This window comes from Eptesicus fuscus, chromosome 6, assembly GCF_027574615.1.
Source record: "Eptesicus fuscus isolate TK198812 chromosome 6, DD_ASM_mEF_20220401, whole genome shotgun sequence".
Classification (NCBI taxonomy): domain Eukaryota; kingdom Metazoa; phylum Chordata; class Mammalia; order Chiroptera; family Vespertilionidae; genus Eptesicus; species Eptesicus fuscus.
In genome coordinates, this window is record NC_072478.1 from 85521907 (window position 1) to 85541069 (window position 19163).

Sequence of the window (19163 nt, forward strand, 5' to 3'; positions counted from 1 at the left end):
AGAAGATGTGGGTGTGAAGACAAAATACTGAGTTTGTTTTTGGACAAGTGAGTAATAATGACTGATAAAGGGTTAGAAGTTTGGGTCAAGAGGAAGATTGAGATGGGAAATAAATATTTAGAGTTAACCTCATATAGCTAAAACTTAATGGGTTGGAAATTAAATTATAACACATCAAATTTAAAAGGTAAACCATGAAAGAAAGGAAAACAAGTAAGGGAGATAAAAGTATTCTGTGTGATAGAAGCATATTTGAAGAGAATAGTACCAAATAAATGAAAAGCAGAGAGAGTTCAGAGAAAAGTATAGTAATCATGTCAAATTTTGATGAGAAATTAAAGAAAAAATTTTAAATAGCTAAAGCTTAATAATTTTCTGTAAAATTGTGGGCAGGAAGCTAACTTAGATATTTTGAAAAGTAAATGAATGAATGGGAGGCAAGGAAGTGGAAGCTTTAAGTAGACACTACCCTTTATTTTTAATTTTTATTGAATTTATTGGGATGACGTTAGTTAATAAAATTATATAGGCTTCAAGTGTACAATTCTATAATACATGATCTGCATATTGCATTGTATATTCACCACCCAAAGTCAAGTCTCCTTCTATCACCACTTATCACCCCTTTACCCTCTACTCCATCCTCTGTAGACACTGCCCTTTAAAGGAGCTTGGCAAGATGAAAGGCAGGGGGACATTGGAGGAGTAAGTTACAAGAGAAAGATAAAACATGTTTGTGGGTTAAAGGAAAAACATCCTGTTGTGGTGAGAATGCTATAAGGAAATCTGATAAGGCAATGCATTGAAAATATGGGAGTAATGGAATAGAGAGAAGGAGTGGGAGATTAGCCTTGGAGAACTGTAGTCATCTTTCTCCTGAGGCAAAGTGGGAAAAGGATAGGTCAGCTGAAATTGTAGACATGTTTTGAAGAGGAAAGAAAGAATTGTAAGTGAAATTAATGACCTTTTTCTGATATTAAGAGGATAATATTAATTTTCATTAATAAACAATCATTTACATCTGATTTTTGTCAAGACATTCTGCTGGGATCATTCTCGGTAAATCTGCCATATGTACAGAACTGAGGCACAAGGAATTTAAATGACCCCAGGTTATAGAAATAGTAGGTAGAAGAACTGAAATTCAAAATATATGTACCTGAATCTGGAGCCTAGTTTCTTAAATATAAGTTATGCCCCCACATGAAAATAGCTGACCTTTATCAATTAGGTTTGGAATTTTGCAAAGAGAAGTAACAGAAGCTCGAGGTTATGTGGTACTAAAGATGAGATCGTATCTGATATTCCAGCATTGAATTTGGGTTGGAATAAAGAGAGAGCCAAGCTAAAAAGGAATATTTAGCCAGAGGAAGGAGGGAAGGGAGATAGAAAGAAGGTGATCTGATCAGAAAGGGGACTTTAGGTTTTGCATCTTGGGACTGGAGGATTTCTATGTAATGATGAGGGCTAGGGTGTGGCTATGTTGTGTAGGTTGCTAAGGTAGACAATTTCACAAAGAAAACTTTTAGGAGCATTCAAAGAACACATAAATAGGAGTAAAACAGTGCAGGACAAACAACCCCACATACCTTCATAAAATCCAGAGATTATAACTGTTTTAAACAGTTGTCAAAGATAGATTAAAATATGTGGGTTATATTTTTATTCAAGAAGGCAAAATGTGTGTGTTTAGAATATTTAATCCCGGACATGGGTAAACCATATAACATACAAAGGGTAAATTCTCAATCATTCAGAAATCTTGACCATATTGAATAACTTATTCTCTATAATATTGGCTTACTGATGTCACTTTATTTAAAATTATTCCCTTTACCTTTATGCTCATTAAAGTGCTGGCCCCATTGTTTAACTGATTCTTTTGTTACACATGGCCACGTTGGCTATGCATCCGTCAGGTATAGTGCCAATAGGTGCAGGAGTCCTCAGATTCCCAAGAAGCTTCTCTAGTCTTTGGTGATATCTCAATTGAGCTTCCCTTCTACCAAGTTTGTTAAGTTCTTCCCTCCTTCAGCTACTGTCTCAGGAAATTCCCACCCACATTCCACACAGCTATTTCTTTCCCATTCAGATATTTTTAATAGCTCTAAATATATTTTCTGCCATCTATTTTCTGTCTTCTTGCTACAAGTAAAATTTCTCCAGTGATGAGAGCAATAACAAATCTATGGTAGTTTTCAAAGTGCTTCCATAAGCACATTTTTCTCTTCACTCCAATGTGAGAAAGCTGGAATTATTTTTAATTTGATGAGAGAAGACAAATGGCTTGTCTAAGGTTGTTTCTCCTAGTAAGTAAAAGTGACAAATATGAGAACCTAGGTCTGCTGAAGTCAAATCTCATCCCCAAGAGTTTCATCCTTTAAAGAAATATGGATTATTTGACTTGGAAGAAAAATATTTCAGGCATCATCAATTGCAACTTTCCAGTTATTGCTATTATCCCATCCTCAATATCCTTGTAGAGGTTGGCAGTATATCACCTCTTGAGGCAGGCTGGTTCATCTTGGATTATTTGCTTTTCCTTATAATGAGCTAAAATTGATCTCATAATTTTTATCCATGGGTCCCAGTTCACCTTCTGTAGCTACATACGCTGAAGGAATGAGGACCCACTCTCCCTAGACAACCTTTTAGTACTTTCCGTACTCTGGTCTATGTAACTTTTTCCCTATTATCTTACAGGACATATTTTTCAAGGTTTTTTGTGTGGAAATAACTCTCCTCTAAATATCAGCTTCTTAAAGAAACTGGCATTTAAACTAAATTGCATTAATCATATCTGTAAAGCATGGAATCTACAACTGAGCACAATATTTCATTATTTTATTATTTTTATTGATGGATCTTTCTTTCTTTCTTTCTTTATTTATTTATTTATTTATTTCTTTCTTTCTTTCTTTATTTATTGTTAATCCTCACCTGAGATTTTTTCATTGATTTTTGGGAGAGTGCAAGAGAGAGGGAAAGACAGAGAGAAACATCAGTGTGAGAGAAACACATCAATTGGTTGCCTCCTGCATGAGTCCCTACCAGGGTCCGGGCTGGAGAGGAGCCTGCAACCAAGGTACTTGCCCTTGACCAGAATCGAACCCAGGACCCTTTGGTCTGCAGGCCGATGCTCTATCCACTGAGCCAAACAGGTGAGGGTGATTGATTTAATTTTTTAAAAATTATCTTCATTGTTGAAAGTATTACAGATGTCCCCCCTCTTTTTTTTTGATTGATTTTAGAGAGAGGAGTGAGAATAATGTCAATTTTTTGTTTCACTTATTTATCCATTTATTTGCTTCTTGTATGTGCCCAGACCAGAGATTGAACCTGCAACCTGGGGATATCAGGACAACACTAACCAACTGAGCTAACTGGCCAGGGATCAAGCATAGTACTTTATTTATTTATTTTTTTAATGTTTATTTTATTTTTTTACTTATTTTATTGTTTAAAGTATTACGTGTAGTAGTACATATATCTCCTTTTTTTTCCCCCATTGATCTTCCTCCAGCCTCCCCACCCCCTGTCGCATGCCCTCATCCCACCCCGCAGTGTCTTGTAAGCATAGTACTTTAGATGTGTTCTGTTCAATGGATTGGAGCACAGTGCAGCTATCACCTCCTTTGTTCCAATGCTTTGCTACTATGAATAGTCCCGAGGTCATATGGACTTTTGGGAATAGACACTAGTGATTTCATGTTGAGCTTAGAATCAATTAGAAATTTAGATGATTGGAATTTCTTATGATAATCCTATAGCCATATTACCTCTAAACCCGTAGAACTGATAAAGCCCATCAAGAATTTTGTAGCAGAAATTTATGAACTAGTAAGGGTGACATTTAGAGACTCTGAAGTTTAAAAGTTGGAACATTGTGTTTCATTCATGTAAACTATAGTAATTATAGGTTGTACCCCTTATTACCTATTTAATTTAATTTTTAATTTGATTATAGATCTAACTTGTTAACAATGTTTTCTATTTCTCCACATTTTATTTTTCTTAGTTTTTATATTTTAAATTAAAACAAAATTATTATGCTCTGAAAGAAAAATTAAATTTTAAAAATAATTTATATTTATTAATTTCAGGGAAGAAGGGAGAGAGAGATAGAAACATCAATGATGAGAGAGATTCATTGATCAGCTGCCTCCTGTACGCCCCACTCTAGGGATTGAGCCTGCAACCCAGGCATGTGCCCCAACCAGGAATCAAACCATGACCTCCTGGTTCATAGGTTGATGCTCAACCACTGAACCACACTGGCTGGGCAGAAAAATTAAATTTTTGATTCAGTTATCCACATAACAATTATTCTACTACCCCTTTTAGCAAGTCACTCTTCCCCCTTCCAAAGTTAGAATCTATTTATCATCACTAAATGTTTATTTTTAAAAGGTTTTATTGTTGTATCAAAAAATACATAAAGTGCATGTAACAAGATTTTAATTAGATTCCCAAAACTAAACATACCTGATTAAACAGTATTTCTTCACACTCTCTTCCAATAACTTCCTTTATCAAGGTTTACCACTCTTTTTATCGTAATACTAGAGGCCTGATGCATGAAGATTCATGCAAGAATGGGCCTTCCTTCCCCTGGCTGCCGGCACCGCCTTCGCTCAGGCTGGAGCCGCCTTTTCTCCTTCCCATGCTGCCCAGAGGCCCGGAGTGACCGGGGGCGGGGTGGAGCCTGCGTCCCACCCTGCTCCCAGCCGCTCAGCACCTGTGTATGCAAATTAACCCACCAACTTTGTTGGGTTAATTTGCATACTGACTCTTGATTGGCTGGTGGGTGTCACGAAGGTACGGTCAATTTGTATCTTACTCTTTTATTAGTGTAGATCATAGAGTACTTTTGCCTTTTGATGAATTATATATAAATGAAATTATACTGTAGTTCACTTTTATGTTTTCATCTTTTATTCAATGTCATATTTATGACATCTAAATTGGTGCTTATATTTATAGATTGTTTAATTTCATTGCTATATAGCATTCCATTGTATGAATATGCCAAATACATTCTACAGCTAATGGACATTTGGGCAGTTACTTGTTTTGGATATTAGGAATAATGTTCCTGTAGACATTCTAGGACATGTATTTTAGTAACATATGTATGCATTTCTGTTGGTAATCAAGAGTGGAATTACTGTGTGTTTATTTCTCTTTTCATTTGTCAGTTTGTTGATTCCATATTACACTACTCAAATTCTAGCAGGGGGCGTTATTTAGCTAAAATAATATCCCTTGACCCTAGCCAGTTTGGCTCAGTGGATAGAGTATTGGCCTGCAGACCAAAGGGTCCTGGGTTTGATTCGGTCAAGGGCATGTACCTTGGTTGCAGGCTCCTCCCTGGCCTGGGCCCTGGTCAGGACTCATGCACGAGGCAACCAATTGATGTGTTTCTCTTACATCGATGTTTCTCTCTGTCTTTCCCTCTCTCTCCCACTCCCTCTAGACAAAATAATATCCCTTGGCACAGTTATGCAGAAGTCTTTGTGGAAAGTATCCTTAGCCTATGAATTGACTGTCCTTGGACTCTATGTCCACTTTTGTCAAATTAGTGGCCAGGCCACTCCATGCTCAGAGAACAACCTAGAGCTTTTTCCTCAAAGAAATTAGTGAGGCAATTTCTCATAAACATGTCAGGCATCCTGGAAGACAAAATTATTATTGTCATTATTTGAAATTAGAAGTCGTTGATCTATTTACTCTATGGTTTTCATAGTAATCTCTGTTCTGAGAGGACATTGCAGCTTGTTCAAGGCCAGATAACTTGTAAGTAGTATCCAAGTGCATTGCCTATGTCTCTAGATGTCTACTTGCAATGGTTCTATACCCGGTATTAGCAGCATGGTAAATCATCATGGATAAGGAAAACTAGCACGTGGCAGCACTATTCTTAGCACTACCAATCTGTTATTGCATTCATCATAGCAACTGTTATTGCCATAGAATGTTTGGATAGATAGAAAGAAGTACATATGGCTACAGATATATACACTGAGTGGCCAGATTATGATCTCTGAATGCATAATAATCTGGTCACTCAGTGTATGTATATATATTAGAGGCCTGGTGCATGAATTCGTGCATGGGTGGGGTCCGGCCAGCCTGGCCAGGGGGAGGGGACATGGGCGGTTGGCCAGCCTGCCTGCTGGTAGAACTCCTGGTCAAGGGGACAATTTGTATATTATCCTTTTATTATATAGGATATACACTGAGTGGCCAGATTATTATGCATTCAGAGATCATAATAATCTGGCCACTCAGTGTAGATATACAGGTGTACTTAAAAACAACAGCTTGTAGCATTCTTTTTAAACTTTTAAAATTTTTATTTTACTGTTTTCATAATATTATTCATAAAGTTTGGCTCATTTCCAGTAAAACTGCTTATTCAGTTTCACCAAGTTTATGGCTTCCTGTCATCAGGTCTTATTGATAAAGTGAAGATATTTGAACATACTAGAATATACCAATGGTCATTTCAGTTCAAGGAATATGATAAGTTTATTACTTTGAATAAGTAGACACCTAATTCTTTGGGTATTGAACTCTCAAAGACTATACACCTCAAGAATGTTGAGTGTGTTTTCTTGTCAGGGTCTTACCTGACCTGCTTTCCCCTGTTGTTGCTGGGTTTTCCTCCCTTTTCCAAAGAAAGCTTATCTCTATATCGACCCGCACTGCTTAATTCCATGAGAAATGGAAGGAAAAGAGTGCTTCAGCAAAGGCATCTATTTTTCCTTAAGACGTTAATAATTTTCCCCTCTGGAGAGGAGACCTGAGGCTAAGCAGTTTGGGTTATGCAGACACTTTTCTGAGCTCAGAAATGTAGCTTAAATGGACCAGGAATCAAGGGTGAACTTCCATGGGAATCACAGAGCCCAGTTCTCTCTACTCGCCTCTCTTCCCAGAAGTCAGAGACTAGTCTGCATTTCCGCCATAAGTAGGCTGCCATTTTTCATTGCATCACAAGTCTAAGATGAGATTACACTAACTCCCAGGAGTTGTTTTCAGAGCACACCAGTTAATTAGGTGACAAGACAACAGGGTGGAGTGATACTTTATTCTGCTGGATGTCTCCACACCCACAGCGGATTTGGCCTGGTGCCATTGCCAGCCACCCTCAGAGCAGTGGCATCTTACAATGCAACCACACCTAGATGACAACAAGTTGTATTTTTTTGCTAACTTTAATGAAAAATTCCTCACATTAATTTAGGGGCAAAAGAAGAAAGAGCATCAGCTCTTCCCTCTTCTCTCTTTTCCTACCCCTACCCCAATTTTTCTCAGTGTGGGGAGGAGATTTTGAGATGTAATGAGCTAACCTTGTAAGTGAATATACCTGATAGAGGTAGTTTAGGCACACAATACCAATCTGGACCAAGATCAGTGACTGGCTTTTACTTAGGACCTTATTGTTCATGAAGTACTTTCACTTATATTGCCTAATTATATCTTCACAACAAAATTGATACGTAGATGGCAATATTTTTGTATTTTATAAATGAGAAAATAGTCTCAGTTTTAAATAAACACGACTAACATCACTCAGATAAGATGGAGGACCCAGGATTTTGTTGTGTTTTTTTTACTTCAAATCCTCCCCTCTCCCCCCCCCACCACCACACTGTTTTCCACAGTTGTTTCCTAAGTGACTTAATGGTAGAATGTTCTAGTCAAAAGAGCCATCAATTAGTTCACTATATATTGAGTACTGCTATGCTCCAAGTAATGCTGCCTTTGAAGACAATATCTAAAAATATATATATTTAATGGACTTTATTTTTTAGAGTAGTTTTAATTCACAGCAAAACTGATAGAAAGGTACAGATATTTTCCTGGATAAGACCCACCCCCACACATGCATGACTTGCCCCATTATTAATATCCCCCACCACAGTGGTACATCCTATATAATAAAGCATAATATGCAAATTGACCAAACAGCGGAACGACTGGTCAGTGGAGGTCGGGGCTGGTGAGCAGGCCTAAGCCATCAGTTGGACATCTCCTGAGGTCTCCCAGACTGCGTGAGGGTGCAGGCCGAGCTGGGGGACCCCCCCTCCTTGAGTGCACGAATTTTTGTGCACTGGGCCTCTAGTTGATTATAACGGATGAACCTACATTGACACATCATTATCTCTAAGTACATAGTTTACATTAGGGTTCACTATTGGTGTTTTACATTCTATGGGTCTAGACAAATGTATAATGACATGTGTACACCATTTGTATCATTTAGAGTAGTATCACTGCCTAAAAACCCTCTCTGTGAAGGCAATATTTTTATGACATTGGTTGATATGCTCAATTAGTACAGTTTAGTCGGCCTACCTTTATTTTGTCCTCATTGTGCATTTTTCAGTGTGCCTCACCTCATGAGTAATTTAGAAATTTAATCTGCATTCACAATCTTGTTTCAGCTAAAAGTGAGGACTGGAATTAACACACAGACTTCCTAATTCCACATCAAATACCATTATATTCATGAATTTGCTAATGAACTAGAGGCATACGAGGGGCTGATGACAGTAAGAAAAGGCATTCCCCCACTCCCATTCCTGAGTGGATAAAAGACATTTCCTCTCTTTTAAAAATGGGAAATGTTTGACAATTTAAGAGCTTAGAGTCAGCTGTTTGATTTTCTGACCTATTTGAAAAGGTGTCACTTTATCATGGCTCAAATGACCTGCCACTCCATCTAGACATGTGTGTATGTTGTTCATTGAGAGTGACCCAATTCCCTGCAAAGGCCTCCCACCTGGAGTCCAGTAAGTTGTCCAAAGGAAGGGGAATAGCCTGGCTGGCATAGCTCAGTGGTTGAGCCAGGAGATGACAGTTCAGTTTCCTGTCAGGGCACATGCCCCGGTTGCAGGTCAATCCCTGGTGTGGGGCGTGCAGGAAGCAGCTAATCAATGATTTTCTGTCATCATGGATGTTTCTCTCTCTCTCTCTCTCTCCCTCTTCCTTCCTCTCTGAAATCATTAAAAATATATTTAACACACACACACACACACACACACACACACACACACACACACAGGAAGGGGCACGGATGAGGAAATGACTCCTCTACCCTGGAGGCTATTAGTTTGTGCCCCTAAAATTAGACACTGGTTGCTGACACTTTCCACAAAATGTTTAATACTTTAAAAGGCTCAGAAGTAGATTTCCACATTGTAATCTTTAATTCGATATAGTCAACAGACTAACAAAGAAGACATTTCTAATAACAGCTGTACACGCTCCATGTACCAGATACCAAAGGCTTTAAATGAGTTACTCCATGTCATTCTCATGATAATCTCTATTATCATTCTCAGCATAGTTGTGAAGAAAGTGAGTAGAGTGTTTAGGTAAATTGCCGCTTTTTACAAGGCAAATAAGCTGGTTTTTGAACCCAGGTAGCATTGCTTCAAAACCCAACAGGTAACTTCTAAGTTATATCATCCTTCTGGCTCTCAAGTAGACTTCACTTTGTATGACTTAATTGTTACCAATAATAGTTGCTTCAGCTTTTTTACACAATTGTCTCAATCTGCTCAAGAATCCTATCATGTGGGTTATACTCTTATCATGATTTGCCTGAGGTCAAATACCAGCAAGTCACACATTCCAAAAATAAAATCACTGGTCTTCGTTGGTGTTGATTGGAGAACTGGTCTTCTGTGTTCAAGCCCTGTGTGGATCCACCTGCAGGAGGAGGTCCGGGAAAATCCTGAAACACTTTACTTTGGCACTGTGAATTGGGAGTTTTTGAAGAATGAAAATGGCCCTCATCATGACATTTGCAGTTATATCATAGAGCTCAGAGGATGGGAGTACTGAGGGTGTGTGTAGCTTATTTTAACATTTAAATAATTAGGAAAATAACTCAGTCTTAGCCCTCATATCTTCATCTGTAAACTAAAGAGGAGAGTTGTCTGATTTTCAATGTCCTATCTAGCCCTAAAAATATTAAACTAACTTTTTAAAATAGCATCTTTGTTTTTAAAAATAATACCTACTTAGTGCAAAATACTTAATAGATGAGAAAAATAGTGAGAGAAATGTAAAATATCACAAATAATTCCACTAGACAGAGATAACAAATAGAATGATTTTTGGTCACTCTGTGTCTTAATGCATAAAGATATAATGTTGCAAAAAATAGTATGTTATTGAATATGAATTTTTTCTAAAGTCATATGAAAGTACCAGCACCATCAAGATATGGATTAGGATCATCACCCCAAAATATAGGATGGGGAAAAAGTAGGTTTATAATTTAGAGTAAGTGAAACACAGAATTTATTCTTGTACAATTATTTATTAACTAGAAGCCCGTTGCATGAAGTTTCGTGCAATAGACTTTTCCTTCACCTGGCTGCCGGCACCAGTTTTCCGCCAGCAGCAGTCTTCCTCTAGCCACCCGCCCATCAGAGCACCTCCAGCCAGCACGATTGGCCACCCTGAGAGGAACTCCGATCTGGAGGCACTCTGATTGGCAGGTGGCCAGAGGAAAACTGCTGCTGGCAGAAAACTGGTGCCGGCAGCCACCCCAAGTTCCGCCACCAGTGTCTTCCTCCAGCCCCATGGGTCCTTCCGCAGCCGTTTAGGCCGGTGGGAGGAGTGGGGGTCGGGGACTCACGAGTCCCCGACCCCCGCTCCTACCACCAGCCAATTGGCCACCCTGAGTCCCGCCCCCCGCGCCTCCAGCTGGCCCAATTGTAGGCGTAGCGGAATGATGCAATTTGCATATTACCTTTTTATTATGTAGATTATTTTTTAAAAATATTTTTATTGATTTCAGAGAGGAAAGGAGAGGGAAAGAGAGATAGAAACACCAATGATTAGAGAGAATCATTGATTGGCTGCCTCCTGCATGCCTCCAACTGGAGATGGAGCCTGCAACCTGGGCATGTGCCTATGACCGGGATTGAACCTGGGACCCTTCAGTCTGCAGGCTGACTCTCTAGCCACAGAGACAAACCGGCCAGGACTATTTATTAATTATTGTATTATTTTCCATATGAACAACTATAAACCTATTTTTGCCCCACCCTGTATTTCCATTTACACCTTCTTCCTTGATTCCCAGCCTGACAACTTGATCTGATTTATGCCCCTACAAATAAAAAATGTCATATAAATGGAATCCTAAAGAGCATAATATTTTATGTCTGGTTTCTTTCACTTAGAATGATGCTCTTGATGTTCATTCCTGTTGTAGCAGGTATAGTGGTTAATTTCTTTTTATTCTTGAATAGAAATCTGTTGTATAGATATACAATAGTTTGTTTATCTATTCCCCAAATGATATACATTTGGATAGTTTCTGGATTTTAGTGATTATGAGTAAAGTTTCAATAAATATCCTTTCATAGGTTTTGTATGGACGGACATGTTTTAATTTCTCTTGGGTAAATACCTAGGAGTGAGATTTCTGGGTCATATGGTAAGTGTATATTTAACTTTATAGAAAGCATATAGGATTTTGTAGTCTATATTTTTACAAACTTTTTTTGGGGAAATAATTATAGATTCGCAGAAATTTGTAAAGATAGTATGAGAAGTCTTTAACCAGTTTCCAATAGGTAAATCTTACATAATTATATCAAAAATAGGAACTTGACCTTGACTAAAGGCCTATGTATAGTTCAATGTTATTTTACTGCATGCATGTATTTGTGTAACTGCCACCACATCAGCATATAAAATTTTCTATCACCACAAAGATCTTTCTCATGCTACCCTGTATAGTCATATCTAACCTGTACCCAACAGCCATCCTAACCCCTGGCAACCACTAAATTATTTTCTTTGTCTATAATTTTATAAATTTTTAAATGTTATATAAATTAAAGTATATGAATTTTGGAGATGGGCTTTTTTACTCAGTCTTGAGAGCCATCCAAGTTGTTGTGTATAGACATAATTCATTCCTTTTTATTGCTAAACTAGAGGCCCAGTGTACAAAATTCGTGCATGGGTTAGGGTCCCTAGGCCTGGCTAGCAATCAGGGCTGATCTGTGGGGCGAGCAGCAGGGTGATTGAGGGTCCCCCACTGGCACCTGCCTTAGCCAGCCTGGCACCGCTTGCTCACCAACCCTCCCCCCCACCACCACCACTGCTGGTCGCCTCGCTCTGCAGCACCTGCCTTGGCTGGCCTGGGGCCTGCAGGCTGGGAGCAGCTTCTGCATTGAGCATCTGCCCCCTGGTGGTTGGTGTGCATCATAGTGACCAGTCATTCCCCATTCGGTTGATTTGCATATTAGACTTTTATTGTATAGAATAGGAGCCTGTGGTGCAATGTACTAACATTTGTTTAACCACTCACCTATTGAGGGACATTTTGGTTGTTTTCAATTTCTGACTATTACAAATAAAGCTACTATGAACAATTGTGTACAGGTTTTTGTGTGATTATATCATTTTTTTTTTTTTTGGGTTAATGCCCCAAGGTGCAATACTGGGTAGTATACTAAGCATATATTTAGTTTGTTAAACAACTGCCAATCTATTTTCCAGAATGGCTGCACCATTTTACATCCACCAGCAACATATGAGAGGTCTGGTTTCACTATATACTTGCCAGCATTTGATTTGGTCACAGACTACAAAATCCTATTGTTCATTTTAGCCATCTGACACTCCACTTGTCTAAAACTATTTTCTACTCTTTCCTTTTTTTATCCATGCAGTCAAAAAGTACTACATATTCTATCATGGAGAACCCACATTATTTTGCCCCTGGGACTTTGCTTATGCTGTTCTGAAAAATCAGTCACGTTCTCGTACCCACATGTTCAAATATCCTCAACCCTCGAGGCCCAATTCAAAGGCCACATCTTCCAAAAAAGTCATTGCCTATCTCCCAGGTAGAAATAATATATCTTCCTGGACACTCCATCTGTACATTTATGACTCTTTATGTTGTATATTCTGTTGAATTGTTTCTTTTCTGATAGAAGTATTATCTTCCCTACTACATGGCTAGATTATTTAGGGAAAAACAATCTTTTTTACTTATTTTTTTCTCTCCTTTCATTCAGCAACATTTTCAAGCTTTCAATTGATAAAATTCAGCATTATTCCTACAAATTGATATGAATCTAAATGTAATACTACTATTAATATCACATGGGCATTGTCATTCAAAATAAACAAAACCCCACTAAATGTAAAATAATGTCTATATTCAATTTTAAATTCTACTCCTGCTCCCAGATAGTGTTAGATAATTAGCTAGTGATATAGTGGAAACTAAAACTATCAGATAAAAGAAATTATCAGAGGAAAAATTTGATTTTCATAATTACTTAAGGATTAATTTAGTCTCATTAGCTGAATTTTTCAGATAGATGTAGCTTTATATCTTTTTTTAAGCCCATCTTGTTTATTTTTAGAATCCAACCTAATTTCATCAGGGTCTCTTCATCTAGAAGTCAAATATCTGTATTATGTGCTAGCTTAACATGATAGACTTTTTTTTTTTTTCATTGATTTCAGAGAGGAAGGAAGAGGGAGAGAGAGAAAGAAACATCAATGATGAGAGAATCATTGATCGGCTGCCTCTTGCACGCATCCCTCCCCCCACTTCCCCCCCCCCCCCCGCACGTGCACGTGTGCGTGTGCACACACACACACACACACACACACACACTGAGGATCGAGCCCGCATCCTGGACATGTGCCCTGACTGGGAATAAAACTGTGGACTCCTGGTTCATAGGTCAACGCTCAACCACAGAGCCACATCAGCCGGGCATGATGGACATCTTTTAAAGAACATGTTCACAGATTCAGTTGAATAATGATTTGTATGATTATTTTTTACCTCCTCCAGTAGACTGTAGTCTCTTAGATGTTGGAGACCTATCTCCTTTTTTTGCAAGTTAAACAGGCTCTCACACAGTCCCAAGCAAATGTAGGCATTCAGGAAATATTTGTCGTATCCATGTGGGGAGAATTATGGAATCTATTAGATATACAAAAACACCTGCCTTTGGATTTCCATTTTTAACTTTTTAAATCACATTTTAGTTATTTGGTTCCATACCTGAGAATTCTCTGATTTCATATGTATTATTCATTCTCTTATTCGTTTTATCTGCCTCATGAATCAAGATTGTGGTATGACCCAATGATTAGTGCTATTTAACTTGTTACCTGATTTACTAAAAATGTTATCTTTAGGCCAAGTCTCAGCTTGATCACTTGCAAGCCATGTGGCCTGGTATAAGTGACTATGCACAGCATTCCTGGTGTCTCTCTGTGTGTCCAAACTGCCTCCTAAGATAAGGACACCAGATAGTTTTGGTTAGGGCCACCCCTAATTGCCTCATCTTAACTCAGTCACTTCTTTAAAGGCCCTATCTCCAAATATAGTCGCATTCTGAGGTACTGAAATGAAGGCTTCAAGTATGAATTTTCGAGGGACACAATTCAGTCCCAACAGTGAGTATCTGAGGTAAGTTATTAAAGATGTAGATAGTGTGGTCACTGCAGTGTGTGGTACTTAAGAGTTTAGGCTCTTGGGTTTGACTGCCTTTATTTGCATTGACTGTCCTCATTTGCATAGACCTTTGCTTACAGGCTGTATAACCTTGAGAAATTTATAGACTCCTGCCTTCAACTTATTTACCTGTAAAAAATAAATAGAATGATACCCTTTAGATTTATTGTTGTACCTATCACTTAGTAAGTATACAATAACTGCTAGCACATTTCATATTTCTATCCAAAAATTTTATAAAGATATATGGATCACTTTTTTCTAATTTTGCTTATAAATCTAACAATGTTGGTCTTGCTTATTGTATACATACATAAACATTTTACATATAAAATATACAGTACTCTTTTGTCAAAATTCAGTTTACTAGCTAAGAATGAAATTGTGATTTTTAAAAAAGACTGTAGCTTTGTAAACCTCTGTTTTCTATAGTCAAGATTAATCCTAGGAAACTTTATAATGTACTAAATTTTCAGGCGATGGTTCCATAGAGCAGGGGTTCAAGTAGTATGAACTGTAGGGAGAAGCTGGATATTATATTTAAGAACCAAATATAATCTATAATAATTCTAATATATAAAAACCCAGGGTCCATAACATCTAAAATGACCAAAGGCTCGACCGACCAGTGCCAGAGCAACCCAGCACTGACTGCCCCAGCTGCGGGAGCCCAGACCCAGCACTGACTGCCAAGGGGGCTGTAGATTAGGCCCGAAGAGAGGCCTGGAGAGAGAAGCAGGGTCTGATCCATAGCCTCTGTGGCAGCTGTTGATCAGCACTTGCCTCTCTCTTTCACTCTGGGCCTGGCCAGCAGCCACACCTCTCTTTCACTTGGGCCTTTGCTGGGGCTGCTGATCAGCCCCGCCTCTCTGATCAGGCCCATTGATAGGCCCAGAGATGCTGACTGGCATAGAAACCACCAATCAGAACCAAATCTGGGTGAAGTGTGAGGAGCCAATGGCTGCCTATAAGGCAGAGCTTTTGACACTGACTGGCATAGAAGCCGACCAATCAGAAACTAATCTGGGTGAACTGCGAAGGCAGAACCTAAGGTGGGGGTTGAGGAGGGGTTTTAAGGGCAACAGCTGTTTGGTGTAAAGTGTAAGAAAGCAGTTCAATTTTTTAATGACTGGTTTGGCAGCATAGTGCATATAGCTGGCTATCAGTCCAGATATAGGGATTATGTATTTTTGTCTGCCAAGAGCATCTCCTCCTGCTGAAAAAGGCTCCCCTCCCCCCATTTAAGCAATCCTATCCTATATAATCTATCTATACTACTAAAAGGGTAATATGCTAATTAGACCAGGTCGACCAGCCATCTTCAGGACATCGACTTCCTTCCAGACAAAGCCATGGTGGTGGGGGCTAAGGCAGAGGCCATTAGGGGCGATCAGGCCATCAGGGGAGGGCAGTTGGGGGTGAGATCAGGCCAGCAGGGGAGGGCAGTTAGGGGTGATCAGGCAGGAAGGCAAGTGAGTGGTTAGGAGCTGGCAGTCCCAGATTGTGAGAGGGATGTCCAACTGCCAATTTAGGCCCGATCCCTGTGGGCCTAAACTGGTGGTCGGACATCCCCCAAGGGGTTTCTGATTGGAGAGGGTGCAGGATGGGCTGAGGGTGAATTTCGTGCACCAGGCCACTAGTTAAAGCATAATATGCTAATTAGACCGGACAACTGAACATCCTTCCAGACATCCTTCCCAACAAAGCTGCGGTGGCTGTGAGAGCTTAGGGCAGGCAGCCATGGTGGCCAGCAGTGGTGGGGTGATGGGGGCAGCGCCTTCCCCTGAATGGCCCAGTTGCCTCCTGCAGAGGGAGGCCAGAGGTGGCAGCAGTGGCAGGGTGATGGGGGCAATGTCTTCCTCTGATCATCCCACTTGCCTCCCACAGAGGCAACATCCCCTGAGGGCTCCCGGACTGTAAGAGTGGGCAAGCTGGGCTAAGGAACGTTCCCCTTCAGTACACGATTTTTCATGCACCTGGGCCTCTAGTCCAATATAAAAAAATATAGTTAAAAATTAGATATTAAAACTTTTGTTTTTCTTAATCCTAATCTAATAAAAGCAACAATTATATCTATAAATAGCAGGGTCTGTGTACTCAGTGATCTGTTCTTAGATAAAATGAGATGCTTATCTCTATTGTTTCTTACCTTTCTAGCCCAACAGAAGGGAATTCTCAGATGATTTCAAGGTAATAAAGTGTGTAAAAGCTGTTTTCCAATTAGTGTCTTTCATAAAGGAGAATATAGGAGAGACATGTTAATAGGAAAAATATAAGACTGATAGAAAAGACAATTAAAAATTAAGAAATTATAAAAGAAATTGCTTCATCTTCTAAGGTCTGTTGGGACACATATTTTTCAGCCATGGTCATAACATACCTCTCTCCCCCAAGTCATTATGAATGTGTATGTGTATGTGTGTGTGTGTGTGTGTGTGTGTGTGTGTGTGTGTATGCGCATGCACGCGCAGAGGATTTTAGAAAAGAGCTATGTTAGCAATAGAATGCTGTATGTAGTTTAAAGCTCCATCATATCTGGGTTCTCTTTGAATTGCCAGAAAGGCTTTGAGATAGCCACGTAGGGTGTAAAAGGTGAGAAAGTGACAAGCTGCGATTACCATCCAACCTAGTTCCTACTCTGGGGTTTTGTTAATGGTACCATTTTGGGCTGGCAAGGAATGGGTAATAACACCTACTCTGCCACCACACAGTATGTGTAACCAAATCAAGAGAACTAATGAATAGCAGATTGTTTGGAATGATGTGGAAGGTGGTTTGATGGTAATTATATATTAAACTATAATTATATATTAAACTATCATGATTAGCAAGGATATCTCTACATAGGAAAAGAGAAGATTTGAGCAATGATCTGATAACTTTGAATTTTTGGAAATAACCTTTGTCTTCAATAAGACTATTGGTCTGCAAAATCTTGTTTACGTCATACTTTTCTCATCTCTTACATTTCTATCAATATCCTTTATGTGAATACAGATTCTAGGCCACTCAAAACATATGTTGAATCATAAAATCTGTATTTTTATAACAGCTCTATTTCTTTTTAATAAGATGAAATAGGACTTTACATGTTTGATGAATAATTAAAAGAGCTGAAAAGAAAATACGGAATTTAGAATTTAAGAAAAAGTACTCTGATAACCTACTATAAAAGTATACTGATAACTCAAACCCTCATTCTCTAAAGCCTCAGTCCATTTGAATTTAAATTTGTTGGATTTCCCAAAATAAGGAGTAAGTAACAGAGTATGTGATGAATCACATCTGGATTAACAACATTCCTGAAATGAAATGGAGAAAAAGCGCTGATGTCATGAGCCAGCTGACATGTACATCCAATATTGGTGTTGCTCGCTGAATCTTCTCTTGACTACCTTCTCCTGCTGGAAGAGGTTATCAGTTCCAAGCCTCTTATTCATCATTTCAGGAGGTTCTGGGTGTCAGTGAGAAACTCTTTCCCTGTAAGAAGGAAACCAACTCCTTCAGCCTTTCCTCATAGCAGAGATTCTTTAGAGATGCAATCATATTTTGGTTCTTTTGTTCCACCCTAGTACCACTTCCACTCCTGGGATATCCATTTGGGTTTGATTTGGGGTCCATCAGAGCATATTACACAGTCACCAATTATTTTGTGAGGCATTATACTTTCTTACCACTGATAATAAGTGTGAGTGGTTGGGACACATTTCATATAGTCAGACACAGCAGATGAAAGATAAAAAGTTAGCATTAGTATGTCAATATTTAGAAGAGACTTTTATAACTGGTGATAGGGAATCAATGATGCTTAAAATTTAGAAATGACTTTTGCAAGTTTTAAATGGCTAATGCTTTGACTTAGTTTTGGTTGTGTGGTTTAGAACATAGCAAAATGAAAAAGAACTTATATCTTCACTTTTAAATTCATATCAGAATGTGTTGGGGATGCTATTCTATGATGAGTAAACTTTAATCTGTTGTTAAAGGTCCATGTTCAAGAGATGTTGACTTTTCTTAGAATCTCAGAAATTACCTACTATAAACATATCATTATAATGACATAAAATGCAAGACCAACTATCTCTAACTACATAGCTTATCACATATACTTATCCCAAGCGTTACAAACACACACATACACATGAATTACCTCTAACTCTTACAACAGCTTTACAATGTAATTTTATTATCCCCATTTTACATATTAAAAAATTGAGGCTGAGAAAAAATAAGTGAAAAAATAAGATCAGCTTTTCTGAAACAATCTTTAAAAGGGTTTTGATCCCATAAAGTTTAAAACTTCCCTTCAATGGGTGTGGGACCCTGTGGAGCGCTGGAACCCAACCTTTGGAGCTTGGGGAACAATGGGCTTTGTAGAAAGTTAAACCTGGAGTCTCGAATGTTCCTGATAATGATGTGTGGTTAACTCTAAAATTAAGTGTTAGAAATAAATAAAATAAAAAAAAAAATAAAAAATAACTACTAGGAGCATAAAATAGAATTCAGGATTTTTCAAACCAGCAAAAGAAAAGTCTACTCAATGAGAGAAGAATGGAATAAAGGAAAGAGAGAAAAATAAAATATAGTAAGTATATTAGTAAATTATAAATAAAATGACTAAAAATAAAATTAGTTACAT